Here is an 11293-nt window from a genome sequence, read left to right as displayed (position 1 = left end):
ATGAATGGCCCTGATGTACACATAATGATTGAATTATGGATGTGCATACAAATCACTCTTTGCATCGGCTTAGAGATGGCAGTACCTCTTCGTGTTGCTAATATTCGTAACACTGCCCTGCACCTAAGTCTGATCGTCCCGATCAGACAAATCTCTCGATTTAAACGCCGCTAGCATCTCTATTTGTACCACTCTTCTACTTCGTGGTTTCCCAATTGTTTGTATGCGGTAGATGGTATCACTGATCTTCCTCACAACTTTGTAGGTCCTTCCCAACTGCACCGAAATTTGGATGGAACACCTTTCCGCCGGTGAGGGTTGTATAACAGTACCAAATCTCCCACCAAGAAACCTTCCGAATTATTGTTCTCATCGTACCTGTGTTTCATCGTACTACTCATTACCCTGGTTCGTTCCCTCACACTCTGTTTTTTGGCCAATGAACTATTTCGTAGAGCTTGTGCCTGACGGATTTGCTTTGCATAATCAGCATCGTTCCGACGCTTCACAACAGTAGTGTGCCCTGGCTTGAAACCAACTTCGCATTCTTTCTGGGAAACTCGTTCCTTCGTTTTTGTGCGTCCATTAGGGTTTGTCAATGCCAGTGTTTCTTTCGCAGGTACTTTTTATTTCGCTTTATTTGGCCCATTCGATCCATCAACCTTTACCTTTGACTTTCGTGGTCTTTGTCGAGTCTTCTCCACCAGTACCCGATTACTGCTGAACCCTTTTTCCAAACTAAAGTTAAGTGGTATATCCTGGTTCTGATGTCATGGTCAACTAAGAAGCCCACTCCCAATATGACTTCATCAACAATTTCCGCCACAATGAATTTGTGTAGAACCATGACCTTTCCAATTAATACCACACATACCACTTCTCTTTGGACTTGGTTATACTAGCCAGTGACCGTACGCAACCTTGCTCCAGGTAACGGTTTTACTCTCCTGTTGACCAAGTCAGATCGGATTAAGGAATGAGATTCGCCCGTATCTACAGGCAATACACGCTCCTTGCCATCCAGCTTTCCTTCGACGGCAAGACTGCTCGATTTTCTTCCAATTTGCGACACAGATATCACAGGAAATTCAATAGCTGGGGCAAGTTTTCGTTCTTTACATCTGACACGTTCTTGCTCATCTCCTCCAGCTTTGCGTTTACGGCCACCCACATTGTTGGAACTATTAGGACCAAGATCGCAATGATGTGCAATGTGACCGGACTTTCCGCATTTGAAGCATTTGATAACTCTTTCACTCCGATTTTGCAATCCTTTCAGCGCCTCCAATATTGCGTCTACCCACTCTGGCCTTTCTAATTCCACACGGCGTGCTTTGAAAACTGGCTTACACAGAAGCGACGCTGTTTCCCGAATCAGAGCTTGTAAAACCGTTTCTGCTAATGTTGGCTTTGGGTTTGCGTATGAAGCTCGCTTTGTTTCGACGTCCCGTATTCCATTTATAAAGCTCTGAATCTTTACCCTTTCGGTGTATTTCACGGGTGCGTCGGCATTCGCAAAATGTGCAAGCCTTTCGACATCTGACGCAAACTCCTGCAAAGTCTCATTAGCTTTTTGGTAGCGGTTTTGCAACTCTATTTGGTGTATCTGCTTCCTGTGTTCGCTCCCGTATTGCCTCTCTAGAGCGCTCATCAATGTTTCGTAGTTGTTCCGCTCTCCCTCCGGAATAGTCTGTAAGATTTCCGCAGCAGATCCTTTCAATGCCACGAATAGTGCAGCAACTTTATCTTCAGCACTCCCGTTGTTCACTGCTGCGGTCTTCTGAAACTGAATCTTAAACACCTGGAAAGGAACAGGGCCGTCAAAAAATGGAGTTTTTACGTTCGTATTGCTTGCTGAAACAGCTGGGCAATTTAGTTGCAACTCCTGTATACGACCTCTCAAAGCATCCAACTCGGCCTCGATTTTTTCCTCAAACTGCGTTATTTTCTCGTCCATGCGCGCTTCGAGTTTTGATGATATACGCGGCTCTTGCGCTTCGAGTTGTACTGTTATGCGTGTCTCTTGTTCTTTCAGTTGGGTTGCCATATATGTCTTTTGTTCTTCCAGCTGTGATGACATATTTGTGGACATTTCTGTTATACGTGCCTCTTGTGCTTCCAGTTGGGATGCCAATTGCGACGACATTGATGCTACTGTCGATGTTTGTGCAGATATTGCAACCAATATCATGTTCAAGTCTGTGCTCGTAACTGTCTGCGATGTTTCGTTTTTCTCTTAAATTTTTGTTGTCTCGTCGACATCAAGATGAAAGACATACTCTACCACGTTAATTCCTTCTGCTTCCATTGCCTCTCGTAGTCGTGCCTGAAGTTCGAGTTTAAGGCCGGTTGTATTCAATCCACGGCTCTCCAACTCTTTCTTCAGTTGCTGGATCTTCAATTCACTGAACTTTGCCATGTCCTTGTTGCCCTCTGGAATTTATTCAACAATTCCTCTTCTGACACCAATTGTAACGAATTTACTGCAAATCCTCTTATTTGCAATCTTCTGCTAACGTTCGAATCACTAAACTGTTGAATAACTGACTCCAATATTTAATAATGCAAAATGGTCTTTATTAGACTACTTTCAAAATAACACTTCTATTGCTCGACAGATAGCGTGCTTAATCAAAACTGACTCGCGCCTCTACTGTTGGTGCTTTTATACTCTGTGATTTCCTCGTTGCATCTTCTAGGCGCTTCCAGAATTTACTTAGTTACTGCCATATAATTATGACTATCAGATGCACGTGTTTAGCTTCTCATATGCGCGTGTTTTTGTGAGCGACACTTCCACAATTACAATTGCATACTTTTGGGAGCATCTCAGATAAGATATCTGCATGTGTTTGTGCATTGCTTCTCCGCTGCGTGTACGTACATATGTGTAGACATAATGATTGATTCGTTTATGTAGATACATAATGATTGATTTATGGATGTGCATACAAGTCACTCTTAGCATCGGCTTAGAGATGGCAGTACCCCTTAGTGTTGCTAATATTCGTAACACAATGTTGACAAGTGTATTTCTTGTACAGTGAGAATGTTTATAACAGGGATTCGCAAAGTTTTGTATGTGAATGGGAAAGGCGAATTAAACTTCAATTGCCAAGTCTGAAGTTCTTTAATATTAATTCTTGCGTATTGTGGCGATGTTACTGGCATGCATAAAATTGCGTTTAACGCATCTAATGAAAATCTTCATTGGCGCATAGTCATAGTCAAAATAAAATAAGTTTTAATATTAATATTTATGCGACCTTTGCTTGAAATTATATTTATTGACTTTTGGCTGGCTCTAGGTCATTAGGAATAAAATAAGTTTTGTAATTAGTTGCAGCTTTTTGATAGCTCATATCTGTGAAAAAATTTAAATTTAGTTTCAGCTTTTTTGACAGATATGTAGGTCATAGAAAAACAAACATTTTCAATAAGTAAAAAAATATTTAGGAAGAATTGAAATAAAATGCCAAACTGTTGCTTAAGCGCCAAATACACGACACGAACATTTCCGCGAACATTCCCGTTATGTCATGTTTCTGCGGCCTTTTCTGTCGTGTATGGTGGTGTTTGCCAGTTCGCGCAAATGTTCGCCAAAAATCAAAATATTTTAATTTTTGGCGAACATTTGCGCGAACTTTTCGTGCGTGTATGGCGAAATAGCTCATAATCGTAGTAATTTGTGAACGGAACAGACGTGCGCGGAAGAGTAAAATGGACAATAAAAAATTTGTGTGATTTTTGATTTGAATTTTGATTTGTGAATTTATTGAAATGTATAAATCTTCTCTCTTTTTTTTACGCTTAATTGCCACAGCGAGCAATATTGCTGCAGCACAATTGCTGTCATATTCATCGCTGTCTGAAAGAGAACTAATGTTCGGCCAAAAGTTCGTATGGTGTATGGCCAAAGCTGCGAACAAGATTGCGGAATGTTCGCGGATATGTTCGTGTCGTGTATTTGGCGCTTTAGAAAGGGTCGTCGTTTGTAAAAATGATACGCAATTCCAAAAGAGAAGTTGCCGATAATCAGCAACAAAACTTTTTGTGTGTAAACTGCGCCAAAGGTGTGTTCATGGTTATATCGGCACCCTTCAAATTTTTTTCGGGATTGTTTGATCCCGGCGCCTCGTGAATTCCCACAAGTGGCGAAAGTTTGAAAAGGGTTCCCAATACCAATACTTACCAGGAAAAGACGATTTCCTGTTCTTTTAAATTGAAACTTAAAAATTAAGCCAGCTATCCAGCCAGATCCCGAAGGCATCCCGAGATTTTATTAAATTTAATCCCGGGATTTCGGGATGGCAAAATGGCTGGGGAGGCCTGGGATTGGGATTCCCGGGAATCGATGCCTTAGTGTGCACGCACCAGAAACGAAGTCTAAACTGGCACTGAACCTAAAAGGAAGAAGAAAAATGTTTAAGAAATTTTTTATAGTTCCCTCTAATTATAGCGGACATACGATGAAAACCGGACTTGAAATGAAAAGGAAAATGTTTAAGAAAATTTTTAAAGTTCCCGCTAATTATAGCAGTCGTGCCACCAAAACTCAACGCCGACTTATCGTCAAATGCTCTATAGCTATATCGAAAGCTAAAGGTACGCGCCCATGAGCACGGGCAAGTTTTTAATTGGCAAATGTTGCGTGTTTTTCGAACTGAATACGTGCGCACTCACTCCTCCAGAATTTTGTCCTAGCATTCAGCAGGCCACCACATACATACGTACAAATAGGATTTACATGAAGTAATTTTTTTAATTTATTTTTAAGCTTTGTTAGTAGAATTTCTTAAGAAATTAAATAAGATTCAATAAAAATTTTATCATTTTCATGTTTTTATTGCTTTGGTTCCAGCTTCTTACACAATTTAGATCCGAATTTGTGGTGGCACTCTTATCGTTTTATTTCTACATCTTCTTGGAATTTCATTCAGTACGTTGCCTTAGGTGTCTTAACTGTCCTACATTCTCTACCGTTCTCAGGGGGATGATGTAATCAAGGACATTAGTTAATGTTGGCCCAACATATGTAGGAACGCTACTCCAGAAAATTTTTTGGAGTATTTACTTCTATCGTTTATATCACCCTCTTCACACATTTGCAGCGCACCAAATTCTGAATCTAAACACGCAGAGCCCTCCAGATGAGAACCATGGCTTCTGCTAATTTATATCAGCGTAACACTCTCATATATGTATAAATAAAGGGGGCTTGGACGCCGGATAACGAATCCGAAAGCGGAAATTAAAAAGTCTAACATTTCCATTACATAATTTTGATAATTTGGGTATACACACATACACTTATGCGGAAAGGGCATTCCATAAATTACGATCTGCTCATTTTGTTGCTTTCCGCCCTCCTCCCTCCCTTCGTGACGAATAGGGACGCTCGCTGGCGTTCGTGATAGAACGTGTCAGTGGCCTTGGCCCCCTCCCCGCTAGGTGCATCATGTAATTTATGAATCGGATCCTCAAACCGCTATTGGACTCAATGCGGAAACGAGTTTGCGAAAAATTCGATGAAACCCACTTCCGGTTTCTTAGAGGTTCAGGGTGATTTTTCAGTTTATTGACAGAACAAAAATGTTTGGTAGCGTAAGGCACCGTCTTTTAAACTAATTTTTAATAAAAATGGAAATCATCAAACCGGTGTTGGATCCACCGAGGGTTATTTTTTCAAATCGCGGACGAAGGCCGCCAATGGCCAAAGGGTCCCGGTTTTTTTGCTAATATCTTGTGACAAATAAATATTTTAATTTCCGCTTTCGGATAGTTCTTGCGCACCAGGTCTTTTCATACTCCGACTGCGAAATTACAGCTTGCAACACTTTTAAAGCCATAAGTCGAACAAAAATTTACCAATCCTTGTGAAATTTGGTAGCTGCATAGATTAAATAACGATAACTGTTTTCTGTAAAAATGGGAGAAATCGGTTGAAGCCACGCCCAGCTTTTATACACAGTGGACCGTCTGTCCTTCCGCTCGGCCGTTAACACGATAACTTGAACAAAAATCGATATATCTTTACTAAACTTAGTTCAAGTACATATCTGAACTCACTTTATCTTGGTATAAAAACGGCCGAAATCCGACTATGCCCACGCCCACTTTTTCGATATCGAAAATTACGAAAAATTAAAAAAAATGCTATAGTTCTGTACCAAATATGAAAAAAGAGATGAAACATGGTAATTGTATTGGTTTATTGACGCAAAATATAACTTTAGAAAAAACTTTGTAAACTGGGTGCGACACCTACCATATTAAGTAGAAGAAAATGATAAAGTTCTGCAGGGCGAAATCAAAATCCATTGTAATCTTGGCATGAATACTGTTCGTGGTATGACATATATAAATAAATTAGAGGTACCCGACAGATGATCTTCTGGGTAACCCTGGTCCACATTTTGGTCGAAATCTCGAAAACGCCTTCACATATACAACTACCACAACTCCCTTTTAAAATTCTTATTAATAACTTTAATTTGATACCCATGTCGTACAAACACATTCTAGAGTCACCCCTGGTCCACCCTTATTGCGATATCTCGAAAAGGCGTCCACCTAATCATTAACACCTTTCATTTGGTACCCATATCGTACAACACACATTCTAGAGTCACCCCGGCCCACCTTTATGGCGATATCCTGAAATTGCGTCCACCTATAGAACTATGGCGCACTCCCTTTTAAAATACCCTTTAGTACCTTCCATTTGAAAGCTAAATGGATTTTCCCTTATTTTGTCTCCAAAGCTCTCAGCTGAGTATGTAATGTTCGGTTACACCCGAACTTAGCCTTCCTTACTTGTTTTTCTTTTTCTTTAATTGTTTTTTATATGGTTCTCGCCATCTGCTATCATCTTAAATAAAGGAACTTCTTTAATTTCGGTGGGAATCGCGTATTTTGGACCATGGGATACAGTGTTATCACTTCTAAAATCTATTAAGTGGTAGATTTTCAAAAAAAGGGTGGTAGATCTCCTAAAAATAGTGGTAGAATTTTCAAAAACATTAAAACCAATTTTTTTCAAATTATTATTATTTAACGATTAAAACGAACATAAGAACTTCAAGTGCATTAACGACATACATATAAACATCTGTATGAATAGTATGTGTATACTGTATAGGGTTTGGACCTTACCAAATCAAAAAATATAATTAAATAATGGTGGGAATCTCACCTAGTTTTTAATTCTGAAGTTAGTAGTCGGTAGTTTTTAGGCTTTTTTCTAATAAAATATTTGAATAAGTATCAAAGAACTAGTCTTAAAAGTTTGAACATTTTTTACTACAAAAACCTTAACAGCTGAAATTGATAATCAAATGCGAACTACCGACCAAGAACTTTAACAAACCATGTGTGGATACGACTAAAGTTAATTTACAGTCTCCAAATATTCCATTTTTCATAACACATAGTTCAAACATATAATAATACTACTAAGAAACCTTAAAATAACAAATTACTTCAATCGTACCCAACGAATACCAATAGCTCGAATCTAATGAAATAGACTTGTGCATTAAAACAATTTATTTTTTAAAGAAGAGAATGTTTTTCAAAAACACCATATTTCAGTTTTTCTTTTGAAAGCGACCTATCTCAAAACTCGATTGAAGAACGCCCAAAATGTTTTTCAAAAACGCCCCAGCTTATGTCACAAATTTATTAAATTTAAGCTGAGATAGAGCGTTTTTGAAAGAAGTTCTGAAATAGGGAGGTTTTCCAAAATTTTCTGGGATAGGGCGTTTTCGAAACGGCGGCAGAGATACGGCGATATTCCACTCAGCAGTCGAAAAATCAGATTATTACAAAGTTTTTGGCACGAATTTCCCATCAATAAAGTTAAATTTTTTCATAAAATTGTATAAGTTCTTTCGAAGGTACGTAAGTGTTATAAAAATCACATATCCTTTGGTGAAAATTTTAAAAACTTATACAGAGTGTGCTTTACGTGTAATTTTGAACATACTTAAAAACCTTAATTTTAGGTCATTGTGAGCAACTTAAAGAACATAGAACATAGTCAAATGCAGGCAAATAAAAAGGTGGTAGATTTTTTAAAAAAAGTGGTAGGAGTGGTAGATCCGGATTTTAGCCTAAATAGTGGTAGATCTACCACTATAGTGTTAGAGTGACAACACTGATGGGATAGAAGCCACATATTATTTGTTGGTATTTGTGTGTCTGTCGTCTTACAAATGTAATCTGACACCACCCTAATGTTCAAACTTTGTTGTTGTTTTGCTTTAACTGTTCGTACTTGTTAACTTGCGTATTTTTCACGTCGGTCTTTAGCTTAGTTATTAACAGCTCTTCACTTTCAAAGAATGTCGTAGCATCATGTGTTGTTAGGGAATTTGTTATTTTTATACCTTTCATGAAAATGAAATGGTATATTAATTTCGTCACGAATCTCAAAATTGTAAGTCCTTAAAGGAAAATAGATAGACCCACCATTAAGTATACCGAAATAATCAGGATGAAGATCTGAGTTGATTTAGCCATGTCCGTCTGTCCGTCTGTGTTTGTATGCAAACTAGTCCCTCAATTTTTGAGATATCTTGATACAATTTGGTGAGCGGGTGTATTTGGGTGTCCGATTAGACATTTGTCGGAACCGGCCGGATCGGAACACTATAGCATATATCCAAACAACCGATTTTTCAGAAGAAGAGGATTTTTGTCATATCTTCCTCAATTTATCAGATTGAAGCTTCAAACTTCACCATATACTTTCGTATATTGCACATAATGTTGTCTGAAAAAATTGATGGGGTCAGTCGTATATATAGTATATATCCCCACAACCGACTGTTCAGATAAGAAACTTTTCGTAATTACTGCCCTATTTTAAGAGCTAGAGGCCTCAAATTTCACCAAATTTACGTATATAGCATATATTGTTGTCTGAAAAAATTATATAGCTATAAGCTTCAATTTTCACCGATTGCTTACGTATATAGTATATATTGTTGTGTGAAAAAATCATAGAGATCGGTGATATATATAATCAGCCCTATTCTGCATTTCGACTTGGATTGGAATTTTTTCGATTTGGCAATTTTGGTATTCTGTGTTCCAATCTCTTTCGATCCAACTTCGAATCGTTCGACTTTTTGTATTCTGCATTTCGATCGTAGTTCCGTTTTTCTAAGTTGCAAATTTGTTGGCGGAAAAATATTTTCTTTTTTTTTTATTAATTTATAACAGAATTTTAAAAAAAATGTAAGTAAAACTTGTTAAGAAACGTAGAAGGCTTGATGATGATTGTTTTTATATGTTTCCAGGTCAAAAACAACATGTCGATGTCGAAGTCCTTGGACGTATTTGCCCCGCAAAAGCATCTAACACATACTTTAAAGCATCCTTGTTAAGTCGAACGTTTTTTTTTTGAACCTAAATAAGAAAATAAGTCATTAAACTTTACCAATTTTAAGTTCAATTTCTTACAATTCGTCACTCATCTCAAATGTATTACACAAATCTCGCAATATTTGCCTTTCCATTCTCGCCTGGCAATTTTCGTATGCGTTGCTTTCCAACTCCATAAATAATACCGCGGCTATTGATTCCATTATAATAGACAGCTATAATTTGTGTCTGTTCGTTGGGTCCAGTTATATGCCAAAGCAAGCTGCCGGCGTAGAGGAAGGTGAAGCGAAAACGTAAACAATCCTTGCGGAATGAATAAATAAACCTTTATAAAGTATTTTAGGCCAGTGCAATGAAATTATCATCCTTAAAATTCAGAAAATGTCAACTATATTCGTGCAGGAATCCGTTTTAACAATACTTGGTGGCCACGGCAGGGAATTGGCCAAAGGAACGACAAAACACACTTACAATTATGAAAGCACTTCACTCAAAAAAATATAACACTGCGGCAATATATTCTATTGCTTTTTTTGTACAAAATGGCGTGGATAATAAAATATAAACGTTTTTCAGTGTTTTTTACAAATTTTCTTTAATTTATTTTGTTCCAATGTTCACACATTCCGTACCAACAGCTGATTTCGAAAAATCATTTACTCTTCCTCTTCTCTTTACGATTCCGTCGTAATGCAGAATACCAAACTTCGATTGAAGCGGAGCGTAGAACGGGAACGTAATCGAAATGCAGAATAGGGGTGAATATATATATTGTAACGAATTTACTTGCAAATCCTCTTATTTGCAATCCTCTGCTACGTTCGAATCACTAAACTGTTGAATAAATAACTCCAATATTGAATAATGGAAAAATGGCCTTTATTAAAGTACTTCACAATAGCACTTATACTTTGCTATTCGCTGACTTAATAACCAAACTGATTGATAACTCAAATGAAACTCTACTATTGGCCGCCAGATCGCGTGCTTAATCAATAACTCATTGATTGCTCAACTCAAACTGAATTACTTCTTACTCGCTTGCGCCACTTTTATAGTTTACGCTGCATACATCTAGGCTCTTCTATTTCCAGAAGTTACTAGTTAGTTTCGGCTACAAAATCGCCAGCCACAACTACGTGCACAAATTATTGCCCTCTCTTGTGACAACTCAGATAAGATATATGCATGTGTTTGTGCATTGCCGCTCCGATGCTCGTATACGTACATATGTGTAGACGCAATTATTTATTCGTTTATGTAGATACATGATGATTGAATTATTGATGTGAATGTTTGTAGTTTACAGTCTCTCGAGTACATATAGGCGTATAAGTAAATGCATCTGTGTGTGACATCTCTTTCGGCTGCCTTATATATGTGTATACATGATTTGATTATTGACGTAAATACTGCTTGGCATGGCCTTAGCATCGCCTTAGTGATGGTATAGCTTAGTGATGCTAATATCCGTGACACTGCCCTCCACCTAAGTCTGATCGTCCCGATCAAACAAATCTCCCGATCTAACTGCCGCTAGTATCTCCAAATGTACCACTCTTCTAATCCGTGGTTTCCCAGTGGTTTGTATGCGGTAGATGGTATCACTGATCTTCTTCACAACTTTGTACGGGCCTTCCCAACTGCACCGAAATTTGGCTGGAACACCTTTCCGCCGGTGAGAGTTGTTTAACAGTACCAAATCTCCCACCAAGAAATCTTCCGAATTAAAGTTCTTGTCATGCCAGTGTTTCATCTTACTACTCATTACCCTGGGCCGTTCCTTCACACTCTGTTGTTTGGTCAATGAACCACTTCGTAGAGCTTGCGCTGGACGGATTTGCTTTGCATAATCGGTATCGTTCCCACATTTCACAACAATAGTGCGCTCCGGCGTGAAACT

The 11293-nt window shown here is 38.2% G+C and overlaps 1 long non-coding RNA gene across 1 annotated transcript; it reads left to right on the top strand.

The window, feature by feature from the left end:
• Nucleotides 1–9067: 9067 nt before the first annotated feature.
• LOC137249580 (uncharacterized) lies at nucleotides 9068–9973 on the top strand. The gene is made up of 2 exons (XR_010952428.1): nucleotides 9068–9243; nucleotides 9306–9973. It is a non-coding gene; the product is annotated as an uncharacterized lncRNA (long non-coding RNA).
• Nucleotides 9974–11293: the final 1320 nt, after the last annotated feature.

The sequence above is a fragment of the Eurosta solidaginis genome, chromosome 4, assembly GCF_040869045.1.
Source record: "Eurosta solidaginis isolate ZX-2024a chromosome 4, ASM4086904v1, whole genome shotgun sequence".
NCBI classification, from domain to species: Eukaryota; Metazoa; Arthropoda; class Insecta; order Diptera; family Tephritidae; genus Eurosta; species Eurosta solidaginis.
The sequence above is the reverse complement of the archived record's forward strand: the minus strand, read 5'-3'. Positions and strand labels throughout refer to the sequence as shown.